The following is a 13,429-nucleotide window of genomic DNA, read 5'->3' on the forward strand; positions in this document are numbered from 1 at the left end:
GCTTCTACTGACAACCTCAGTGCTCGTTTTACCTGATATTGTAATCATTTAAATAAAATAACATGACCTTCCAGTGGCAGACATATCGTCCGTCCCCCTTCTCCTCGTGTGAAATTAGTCAGTAAGCTTTTTGCCTTACAACCAGCGAAATGCGGCAGAGTAAGGCCGGTAAACGATCCACAAAGCACGATTTAACGCCGTTAGGACGATTTCTTTAAACATTGGTGTAGTTGAAGGAATTTAGTTTCTTCTTAAATCGCCTTATGCAGCAACATTCACAGATATCTCAAACAGAAAAAGCTTTTTATCCAGATATTAAGGTTGTAAAACAAACTTCCCACAGGTCTTGATAGGAGTCCCGGGTTATTACAAAAACTGTTGTCTTTTATTTTCAAGTTCAGATTTCTTTACTGATATTGGCGAAAATTTCGATAATTCATGAATCTTCACGGCTAATCAGCAATATGATATGATTAGATTAGATGAGATTAATAATTGTTGCATAGATCATGAATACGACATCTCGTAATGATGTCGAATGTGTTATTTTAATGAAAGATTACATTACATACTGGTATTCAATTTCTTTACAAAATTTTTTTACAGCCTCTCTCATTCTTTTTTTACTTAATTTTTGTCAGTCTGTCTCTCTCTCTCTCTCTCTCTCTCTCTCCCTCTCTCTCTCTCTCTCTCTGTCACACACACACACACACACACACACACACACACACACACACACACACACACACACTTTTATATTTTTATTTGTTTGATGTGCTCGACTATCGGTGAGGCACGAAAACGTCTGTGAATGTGTTTCTTAATTTTCAGACCAGGAAAGTCGTTGCATGTCGAAATCGCAACTAAACTCGTCCTTTAAATAGCAGTTTACGAGTTCTAGCCACTATCGGCCTCGTAAGACGATTGCACATCACATACCTCTTCGCTAGCACTGTGGTGATGTGCTGATCTCTGAAAAGAGTCTGTTATAGTTCGCGGTTCCATTCTCGCTGAATGTAACGTTTTTATCCCTTCTGTGAAAGAGCTACAAGCAGTCAGATAAAACATCGATAAGGAAATCGCAAGAAAATACTTTCAGCTTGAAACACGTATGTAACGCAGCAGCGATGGCGAGGCATTGTAGCATCTGTGACCAGAGAGTATGCGCTTGACCGCGCGAGTGTTGCGAGCGGTTCTCAGTCAGTAGTAGTCGTTGCGAGTCGGTCAGTAGTCGTTGCGAGTCTGTAGCTCTGTCTAGTTGAGAGCAGTACTCAGTCTGTAGTCGTCATGCAGAGCGGTCGGTCAGTAGTAGCAGCCCAGTGCGGTTGTGTGATGTAGGCGGTCGGCAACAATGGTCAAGATGAGGAATAAGGTATACTGTTAATTAATATAATCATTAGATAATGAAAAATTTTATTTATTGTAATTATTCTCCAACAAGTCTCCCAATAATAATTTTTTATTTCAAAAAGCATTTTCTCAAAAGTTTAATTTTTTGAACTAAAGATCTCGTTGCACTTCCCATTTCATTCCACTTCTTTTTGAAGAAAAATTTCACTAGAATTACAAAAAAAAAAAGGAGAATATTATTATTTGCAATGCAGTTCCTCCAAGTGGTGCGCAACAACAAGAGCAGATATGTGACATCCATTTATTCTGAGGTAAGACTTTAATTCTGATTGTTTTTACACAGGGCCAAAGACCGATATTTCGGTTTAATTGAATTTTCTTGTCACTGAATGGACTTTAATTTTTTGAAGGATTTATAATTGAGTCAGATTGCGAATTTCACATTTGTTGCCATTGTCAGTACATTTGATTGTAGGCACGTTACGCATAGAGCCATGTCCATCAGCATTTCTAATTAGTATCGTTATTTTCTTTTAAAATTTTTGTGGGGAGGTTACACTTGGCCCCCATTTCTATTAAGTATTGCTATATATTTTCTTTTAAAAATTGCGGTGGGGAGGTTACACTTGGCGACACCCAGTCCAGGATCGTATTTCGTTGAGAGTCTTTTGAGCGACAGTCAGATATCTGCTCTTATTTGCTTAGATAATTAGGATTTGGCGCAACGCTTTTAATAATATTGTGACTTTCTTTCTACAGGTCAACGGCAATTTGCTGCTTTGTTGTATTTGTGTGTTGCTTTTGCATTGTGCTTATTTGCTTTGTGAAAAATTTTGACTATTGTAAAAATGCCGCGAAAGACTGTGAATAGTGTATCGCGAAGTATTGTGAAGGAAATTACCGACTTAAACAACGTGACCGATAGTAATTGTGATACGCAACGTAATGATGACAATCCTGCGTTCACTAACAATCAGTGCATTCCAACCACTAATGATGACTTTCACCTTAATGATGAACAAACGAACTCAATTGTCTCGTCTGTTAACTTGACGACAATTGATGACGCAGAATGCTCTATGGTAATGAGCGCTGTAGAGCTTAACACACCCGATTTGGAAAATTCAAGTAATGTACAGTCAAATCTGTCTAATGAAAATGAACAGATCACACAAAGTAGGACAGATTTATTTAATTCCGAAACAATGACTGATAATGTACATTTGACTGGTAAACCTTCTTCTAAAATGCAGAATGACCAAATGGTCGCACAGAACGTGACAATTGCACATATACTACCACACAGTACAGTTAATAGAAATGGTAATTTTGGCTCGGATCCAATTATGGCAATACTGCTACAACTTAGGGAAGAGAGTAAACAACAGAATGAAAATTTCAAACAACTTAGGGAACAGTACAAACAGCGGAGGGAAATGATGAATAATTTTTTCAAACAACTTAATGGAGGTTTTGACAACCATTGCAGGCAGGTAGATGAGGGTGTCGACAGCCATTACAAACAACTTAGCGAAACAATTGATAAAAGTGTCGATCTCACAAACGAAAAACAAGACGACCGTAAAGAACAGAACAAACAAGTTAGCGAACAGATTACAGCTGTTACCATACAATGTCAGGACACTAAAGTACAATTACGTGTGAATACTAAGACTTGTGCTAATAACAGTAATGAAAAAGTTGGCACTGTTGCACAAGAATTAAATAGTACACATGTAAGCACAACAGAATTACATAAAGACGAAGTTAATGCAGTCACTGAACAATGTTCAGCAAACGCAACACAGATACACGAAATTAATGCAGTCACCGAACAATGCCCTAAAAACGAAGTACAGATTCGCGACGAAGTTAATTTAGAGTCAGTGGAAGTTTCATACACTCCGAATACGGAAGTTGACGAGAAAAGTGAACGACACAATAACCAGATTGACGAAAGTATTAAAGTAACAGAATTAACAATTATTTCAGTCACCAATACGTCACAGAATCCGCCACGTTGCGAGCATTTGTCAGACTTACGCAGCGTGTATAATGTGAACAATTTACAGCAACTACGCGACTTAAAATCTGAAAAGCTACGCAACTTGAAATCCGAAATCACACAGACAAACAGACTTTCACACAAACCTGAACGTATTATCAAACTAAGTGACGAGAACGTAGATTTCGAGCAATTTGCATTTGTAAGAAAATCTAAGGAATTTAATAATGACAGCGTACAGGCACACGCTTTGCACTGTATACGACAATTTATCTTTGTACATTCACCGCTATTGCCTGTAATGCAGAAACTAGCTTTGAACCAGATGCGACAATTTATTTTTGTATTTACAACAGCATTGTCTGTAATGAAGAAATTTGAATTAGCACGGATACAACAATTTGTCTTTGAAATTTTACCGCTATTGCCTGCAACGCTAAAGCTAAAATTTATTTGCAGTGCGTAATTGACCTCAGGGGATTCATTACGCTTTAATGAATATGTGCCGTAGCGAGCATAGGGCCCCGAGCTGTAGTAGTGCTGTTTCATCTTTAGTTTTCTGCACTGCTGCCTTCTCTTCTACTATCCTTTATATCTATCCAAACTGCTCTTTAACTATTGCTCTACCTAGTATTAAGAAACGTATGTAATGAAAACCGGATACGACAAATCTTTTACCGAATGTGACAATTTTCAGTAGGCACTCCCGTAATGACAACTACCGCCGTAATTTTAATAACAAATAAAATCATAATCATCAGTATGTACAAAATTTTCGGCAGTCGCAAACGCATTTTTTTGTAACAATAGACGTTTTCCACCACAACAGCATGAAAGTCAGCCGCTTAGCATACCTAACCAACAATGCAGTCTACAAGGTCAACCAAACTTTAATGTTTCGCCGCGTGCACGTATAGTCCCAGCTCCAACAAATAGTAACGCATGGCAGCAAAGAAATAACTACGTACAGACAACACACTATTTCAACTCGCATAGCAATACGCCGTATAGAAATTACTATCTTGACAGACGTAAAAATAACGAGCACAATTTTCAGCGTACATTTAATAACAGTCGATATTATGAGCAGCAAGAACATTAGCAACAACGTATTATCACGAATGAAACAGACAATAGGTGTCATCTATAGCGTAACACGTCAATAAGAAATAACAGAACAGTTCATATAGTGGATATGCCACAATATTCTCCCGTAAATAACAGCACGTACGATAAATTTTAACCAGATACAGCACAGATTGCATACTACAGTAACGCAAACATTACTTTTGACAAGCAGAATTTTGCTCACGAGAATGTTATTTGAAGCATGATTTGTTGAATGCTCCACTATTATCGCACCCAGATCTTACTAGAAATTTTTCCATTGCCACTGACAGTTCCAACACCGCTTTAGGCGTACATATTTTCCAGGAAATAGAAGAAGATGGTTCTACAGTAATTAAAAACATCGCATTTGCAAGTCGCATTTTGTCACCTGCTGAACGAAATTATTCCGTCACAGAACTTGAAACATTATGTGTTGTATGGGCTTTCACGAGATTTAGGCACTTTCTTTACGGCAGACATACCACCGTCTACACAGACCATAGAGCGATACAATTTTTACTTTCAGCTAAATTCACTCACGACAGGTTAAGCAGATGGAAACTATATTTACAGGAATTTAATTTTACAATAGTTCACATTCCCGGTACGCAAAATGTTATAGCAGACGCACTATCGCGTTCTCTCAGTAACAATCAGCAAGACGTAGCAACCAACTTCTGCAAAGCAAATTTCAGTGTCATGTACATTCAGCAGGTTGCATTTGAAAATTTTATTTCATCGTCATTACAGGACATAGCACAAGAACAAAATAAGGACAATGTGTGGAAAGAAATTAAACACCTTTGGCAAGATAGGAAAAATGTTACGATTAGGAACCACTACACTGTACGCAATGACATTCTGTTTCGCCGCTCTCATCCTGACAGCAACATTTGGTTATTATGCATTCCTGACGAACTGGTTAACAAACTAATTTGGTACACTCATTTAAGTTACGCACATTACGGAGCACGAAAATGTTTTCTTATACTGAGACAGAACTGTTATTTTACCAACATGGAAAAACGTATACGACGAGTTTTAGCGTCTTGTAAAATTTGCCAGAAAGCTAAATCAGACACCACTTCACATATTCCTCCTTTATATCCCATTATACCTGTGAAATTAAGAGACATGGCCGCAGTAGATATTTTTGGTCCGATTCCGAGAACTAACAGAGGTTTTTGCTACATTTTTGTCGCTGTTGAGCTCACTTCAAAATTTGTTACTTTCACTCCATTACGCAAAGCTACTGCTAAAACTGTTTCGAAAGCATTTGTAAAACATTTTCTATTTCATGTAGGGCATGTAATGAAAGTAATTTCTGATAATGGATCTCAATTTCGTAGTAGTGTATGGACACGCATGTTACGAGCTAGAAACATTTCTCCGATCTATATATCCAAGTACCACGCTTCTTCGAACCCTTGTGAAAGATTAATGAAGGAAATTGGTAAGCTGTGCAGAATATACTGCCACAAAAGACATATTGATTGGGATACACACATACTCTCATTCCAAGATGTAATTAATTCCATTCCAAATGAATCCACTATGCTATCTCCGACTGTTATACTGAAAAACGTTGAACCACCGAACAAAATTAAAGAATTAATAGAATTCCCCAAAAATCGTCGCCTACGACACCACGAAATAATTGACATTGCGCTGAACAACATCAAACGTGCCGCAGAGCGCCGGAGAAGACAGCAAAAACAGGTTTGTACACGCCGCGACTTTCACGTTGGACAGAAGATATTAGTACGTACACACTATTTATCCAGCAAATTAAAAGGTAAGTGCAGTAAATTTGAACTTCTATACGCAGGTCCGTATCGGATCCGCAGCATCCCTCACCCCAATGTTGTACACGTCGAAACTTTGAGAACCTGAAAATCGAAAGGCAATCACCATATCTCAAACATTAAACCGTTTATTGAGTGAAACCACTGTATGATTCAACACACTATGATGCCATTTACTAATGCAATTATTTCACGTGACTAATTATTGATGATTATCGTATTTTTTTTTTTTGGCAAGTGCCCGGCAAGGTAAGGTTAGCAGGTCGCTCTTCTTGTCGTTACACATCAGACCGTGCATATTTTCCAGATGAATTTACACATTTACGACTATTTCTGCAATTATATTTATGTGACTACTTATTGATGATTATCGTATCTTTTTTCTTGGCAAGTGCCCGGCAAGGTAAGGTTAGCAGGTCGCTTTTCTTGTCGTTACACATCAGACCGTGCACATTTTCCATTTTTTGTGTGTATGACTGTACTCCAGTTTTGTTTGTATGCACTATGAAATAGTTAAGATATAACACACACCAGTCGACTTTGACATTTTTTTTTTTTTGCCTTATGACATCTCAACATCGTGACTGTTTCACATTTTTTTTGCTACTGCATTGTATTATTCTGTGTACATTTTTTCGCATCCGAACACTGTCAATGTCTTGGACATATTACGTTTTCTGTCATGTTATGCTGTATGGTTAATTGTGTCACCATAAACCAGTCATTATTTAGTGGGTATAGGATTTAAATGCAAGACATTAATCTTTGTTCATCAATTTCAGAAAGGAATGATGATTCTAAGAAATAAATTTAACATAAATGGGAATTTCACCTACGGAATAAACGAAAGGAGATGCAATAACTTTATGAGGAAGAGTAAATGGATCAGGATTAACAAACATTAACAAGAATATACTATACTCATCACAGAATAGCAGTCTTAACTAATTTTTTCTTTCAGAATACAAGGTGATTGATGCAGGCTGTCAGAGAGAACTACACATCTTAGTTTTAGTGATGAAATATGCTAGAGATAAGGAATAATTGTATAATGAGTAATGAAGTGAGTTTTTGCAGATGATAATGAATATTGATGAATAATGATGAAGGATATGGTATTATGAATAATGAAGTTTTTCTTTACAGGTGATGATAATGGTGAAGTTATGATGATATGGATAATGAAGTTTTTTTTCTTTATGCCACGTAGTTATTTAAGTATTTGTTGCGGTTTGCTTTGACAGCAGGTGTTACATTGCATAGTAGGATGACGGAAAGTTTTGGAAAGGACAGCTATGGAACACATTTTATACACATTTCACTACTTGTTAATTCGAAGTTCACTACTTTTCAGCATAGTGTGCGTTTCTTCTTTCAGGTCAATAATCCGTTTTTGTATTTTTTCCAGGAGAAGTTTTTCATGACACTTACTAAACCTGTTACTTATTATACCTGTTCTAGTACTTGCATTTTTATATTTTTTACCCATTTGTGTTTATCATTTATAAATGTGATCACATGTACTGCCTTGTTACATAATCTTGCTACAGCTGACTCATGACGAATGACGTTACCTATCCTCATTTGCAGCAATAGGTCAAAAGCAAAAAGTATTATGCCTCAGCAATTAATTATCGATCCCAACGCAATGCATTGCTACCAAAAAATGTATTACCAGTCCCACATAATGTCACTAGTTTATGATAATTCTGAATAATACTGATCAACTCTGAATGACCTCTTAATGAGACTATATTCAAAATAATGCTTTGTCACTAGCTAATAACTGCCACTGTTTATTGTAATGCCTGTGATTACTAATGATTTGACTGTAATTAACTGATTTTTAATAATGACTTTGTAATGATCTGAATAATACTGAATGATGAACTATGTTTTATTCTATTCAATACTTGATGGCCACTGAGTGCCAATAATTAATGTCAATCAACGAAATTGTTATTAATTATGCCATTAATTAACTCTTGTTTTCAATGTTCATACTTTGTAATTGGAAATAAATGTGATTGTTTAATAATGCTTTGTAATTAGAAGAAGACTAATGATTCTTAATAGATTGGAATGACAAATGATTAATTAACTGTAATTAGGAGAAGGTTAATGATTCTTAATTATACTCTGTAACTGAAAAGAATGCGATTATTTCATAATATTTTGTAACCAGGAAAAGAAGGCTACTGATTCTATGTAAAACAATTAATGAACATTTTTCTGTAATACTACATACTTGGTACAGAAATGTTCAATAACTGGGCTATGAATGCCACGAACTATCAATGAAGACTGTAATTGTCAATATTATGTGACTTGATGTCCTTCACCTCATAAGCTGACTACCCTGAATTACTGCAATGTCCATTTGTCCTGTTTATCCCAGTGATCATGGAGCACTATATTTGGTTTTGCACTAATTCTACGTTGGTGTGCCTTGTAAGAGTGTGGTGTTGACACGACATGCTGTCCACCACCATGAGCGATGAAGACATTATTATGGTCCCACTGTTTGGTGTACCTAATGTACTGCCAAAATGAAAACATGGAACATTACTACGACAGTTCAATGTCTTGGCTACACTGATAAATTCTGATGGGAAAAGAACTTCAAGTTGTGTCACTTGGTGTTGTACTACTGTGGAAAGATATGGACTTTCAGAGCAGCTGTGTGCAATCTAAAGTGCTACAACCATGATGCAATCCTTCCCTTTCCTATCCTGATTCTTGTCACATAAAGAAAAAATTTTTTTTTTGGTAACATCATTTATGTTCATAGGTTATACATTTTTCGATTCGCTAAACTCCAGTGTGAGTACACTTATGTCACTGGTCGACATGATGTTTGCCATTATGTTTATTTGTTGTGAAAATACTAAAGACATTTTTCAGTGCATGTGCACTTTGGACATGAATTTTTTTTGCCATTATGTTTATTTGTTGTGAAAATGCTAAAGACATTTTTCAGTGCATGTACACTTGTCAACATAATATTTTTTGCCAGTCTGTTTATTTGTTCTGAATATGCTAAAGAATTTTTTCAGTGCCTGTGCACTTTGTTATCTGTCAAATAATTTGTATATACTTTTCTGATTTGCTACTATGTTTTGTACTCACATTTTGTCTTTGTCTGATATATTTTGTACTTAGTGCGTGTGCACAACATTTACTTTATGTACTACATCTAATTATTCTTGCCAGTCTGTTTATTTGTTCTGCATATGCTAAAGAATTTTTTCAGTGCCTGTGCACTTTATCTGTCAAAAAGTTTGTATATACTTTTCTGATTTGCTACTATGTTTAGTATTCACATTTTGTCCTTTTCTGATATATTTTGTACTTAGTGCGTGTGCACAACATTTAAATATTCTGTAAGTTGTAGGATTTTGTTAATTAAAGAAAAATTTTGCCGCGCTTGGCAAGTCCAAATGACTCACCATCGCTGCCAAATTTTTGCCCCCCGAGTGGAGGGTTATGAAACACGTATGTAACGCAGCAGCGATGGCGAGGCATTGTAGCATCTGTGACCAGAGAGTATGCGCTTGACCGCGCGAGTGTTGCGAGCGGTTCTCAGTCAGTAGTAGTCTTTGCGAGTTAGTTGTCGCTATGCAGAGTAGCAGTCAGTCAGTCGTTGCGAGTCTGTAGCTCTGTCTAGTTGAGAGCAGTACTCTGTCTGTAGTCGTCATGCAGAGCGGTCGGTCAGTAGTAGCAGCCCAGTGCGGTTGTGTGATGTAGGCGGTCGGCAACAATGGTCAAGATGAGGAATAAGGTATACTGTTAATTAATATAATCATTAGATAATGAAAAATTTTATTTATTGTAATTATTCTCCAACAAGTCTCTCAATAATAATTTTTTATTTCAAAAGCATTTTCTCAAAAGTTTAATTTTTTTTGAACTAAAGATCTCGTTGCACTTCCCATTTCATTCCACTTCTTTTTGAAGAAAAATTTCACTAGAATTACAAAAAAAAGGAGAATATTATCATTTGCAATGTAGTTCCTCCAAGTGGTGCGCAACAACAAGAGCAGATATGTGACATCCATTTATTCTGAGGTAAGACTTTAATTCTGATTGTTTTTACACAGGGCAAAAAAGACCGATATTTCGGTTTAATTGAATTTTCTTGTCACTGAATGGACTTTAATTTTTTGAAGGATTTATAATTGAGTCAGATTGCGAATTTCACATTTGTTGCCATTGTCAGTACATTTGATTGTAGGCAGGTTACGCATAGAGCCATGTCCATCAGCATTTCTAATTAGTATCGTTATTTTCTTTTAAAATTTTTGTGGGGAGGTTACACTTGGCCCCATTTCTATTAAGTATTGTCAATTTTCTTTCTTTTAAAAATTGCGGTGGGGAGGTTACAAGCTCATAGTGGAATGGTGAAAAACTTACAATGCTGCAGAACAGGTAGTGCGTCGTTTCGCTGCTGAGAAGCAAATTTTGGGTCTCTAGGAATACATAACTTCATTTATGGAATGCCACATGTCCATACCTGTTGAGTATCACACAGCATCCCAATTAAACTCAGACCCAGTCGATATCTAAGTGAGTAGTATTTTACTAATTCGTGCTGATAGATGCATGCTTGTGTACAGATACTCAGTTTTACCAAAGAAACTTTCGTCGTAAGGTTATGTAAGGTTATCGTGGGTAGTTTTGTTTCATTTCTTATAATGCAGTGCAGAATTTTCGTCAGGTTTTCTTTAGTGTTGTTAAAACAATACTAAACCTTAAGGAGAAATTAATCATCAACGATACATCCGAATTCCCTGACGCTATCTTTGACAGTCTGACAATGCACATGCAGTTTATTGATTACATGCAAGTAGAAAACTTGTTCTGAGTTAAAGCTATCAAACAAGGTTTGAAGAAGAATAAAATGCCACTACCAGACGACAGCTAATGTAGAAAATACTTTTCTGACTATTTTGGCACGATGCGCTCTCCCCACACGTAATACAAAAGCTTCGAGATGCATCTGCTGCCTGGCCGTCTGTTAAACCTGACAAGAACAAAATGTCGCAGAAGTTAGCCCTTTTTCCACATGCGGCTGTTTTGGGTTTAGAAGTGAAGGGAATTATGTTCAAAGTTCCATTAAATTGGTAACTTGGGCAGACAGCAGAATTGCGTTGCAAAAAATGTAGCAGCGAATGCAATAGAACTCGCGACGTCTTATCTACGGTGCGCGACACTTACCGTGACGCTACCAGCTGTCGTCTAGCTAAAGCGCCTCCAGAGGTCGACAACAGTTCTTCCAGAACTTCCGCATGCCTGTCGAACGTGTACCTCACTCCTCATGGTAATGTACATGTGCGTCAGTGAAAAAGACCAACAAAAAGGTGTTAGCATGTGGACGTAATGTGCTGTTCCAGTCTCTTCTGTACCTAAGGTCCATCACCGTTCTCTTTGGATTCTTACGTAATTCGGTGCTCTCCGATACACACAATCGAACAGCGGAGGAGTGGTACTCAAGCGTCAACTTTAGGTTACAATATCTCCAGATGTAATTAACATTTTACAATGAAACAAACGGCACTGATTACGTATTTGTTTATATGTTCAGATGTGCTAACATAACTAACGGGGTTGCATTTTAAAAAAAGTAGGTTTGTGTTAAAAAACATACTTCCGTACATTTTTTTATGGTTTATATTAACCAATTACACTAGCCCCTCTCCTCACGTTCGGTCTGTGGAATCGATTCGTCAGTATTTGATGTGGTTTACGAAATATATCCAGCGGTAACGTTAGGTGACTCACCCGTATATATATATATATATATATATATATATATATATATATATATATATATATATATATATATATATACAGGGTGTTTCAAAAATGACCGGTATATTTGAAACGGCAATAAAAACTAAATGAGCAGCGATAGAAATACACCGTTTGTTGCAATATGCTTGGGACAACAGTACATTTTCAGGCAGACAAACTTTCGAAATTACAGTAGTTACAAGTTTCAACAACAGATGGCGCTGCGGTCTGGGAAACTCTATAGTACGATATTTTCCACATTCCACCATGCGTAGGAATAATATGGCGTAGTCTCTGAATGAAATTACCCGAAACCTTTGACAACGTGTCTGGCGGAATGGCTTCACATGCAGATGAGATGTACTGCTTCAGCTGTTCAATTGTTTCTACATTCTGGCCGGACACCTGGTCTTTCAAGTGTCCCCACAGAAAGAAGTCACAGGGGTTCATGTCTGGCGAATAGGGAGGCCAATCCACGCCGCCTCCTGTATGTTTCGGATAGCCCAAAGCAATCACACGATCATCGAAATATTCATTCAGGAAATTAAAGACGTCGGCCATGCGATGTGGCCGGGCACCATCTTGCATAAACCACGAGGTGTTCGCAGTGTCTTCTAAGGCAGTTTGTACCGCCACAAATTCACGAAGAATGTCCAGATAGCGTGATGCAGTAATCGTTTCGGATCTGAAAAATGGGCCAATGATTCCTTTGGAAGAAATGGCGGCCCAGACCAGTACTTTTTGAGGATGCAGGGACGATGGGACTGCAACATGGGGCTTTTCGGTTCCCCATATGCGCCAGTTCTGTTCATTGACGAAGCCGTCCAGGTAAAAATAAGCTTCGTCAGTAAACCAAATGCTGCCCACATGCATATCGCCGTCATCAATCCTGTGCACTATATCGCTAGCGAATGTCTCTCGTGCAGCAATGGTAGCGGCGCTGAGGGGTTGCCGCGTTTGAATTTTGTATGGATAGAGGTGTAAACTCTGGCGCATGAGACGATACGTGGACGTTGGCGTCATTTGGATCGCAGCTGCAACACGGCGAACGGAAACCCAAGGCCGCTGTTGGATCACCTGCTGTACTAGGTGCGCGTTGCCCTCTGTGGTTGCCGTACGCGGTCGCCCTACCTTTCCAGCACGTTCATCTGTCACGTTCCCAGTCCGTTGAAATTTTTCTAACAGATCCTTTATTGTATCACTTTTCGGTCCTTTGGTTACATTAAACCTCCGTTGAAAACTTCGTCATGTTGCAATAACACTGTGTTCTAGGCGGTGGAATTCCAACACCAGAAAAATCCTCTGTTCTAAGGAATAAACCATGTTGTCTACAGCACACTTGCACATTGTGAACTGCACACGCTTA

Source organism: Schistocerca americana, chromosome 8, assembly GCF_021461395.2.
Source record: "Schistocerca americana isolate TAMUIC-IGC-003095 chromosome 8, iqSchAmer2.1, whole genome shotgun sequence".
In the NCBI taxonomy this organism is placed as follows: domain Eukaryota; kingdom Metazoa; phylum Arthropoda; class Insecta; order Orthoptera; family Acrididae; genus Schistocerca; species Schistocerca americana.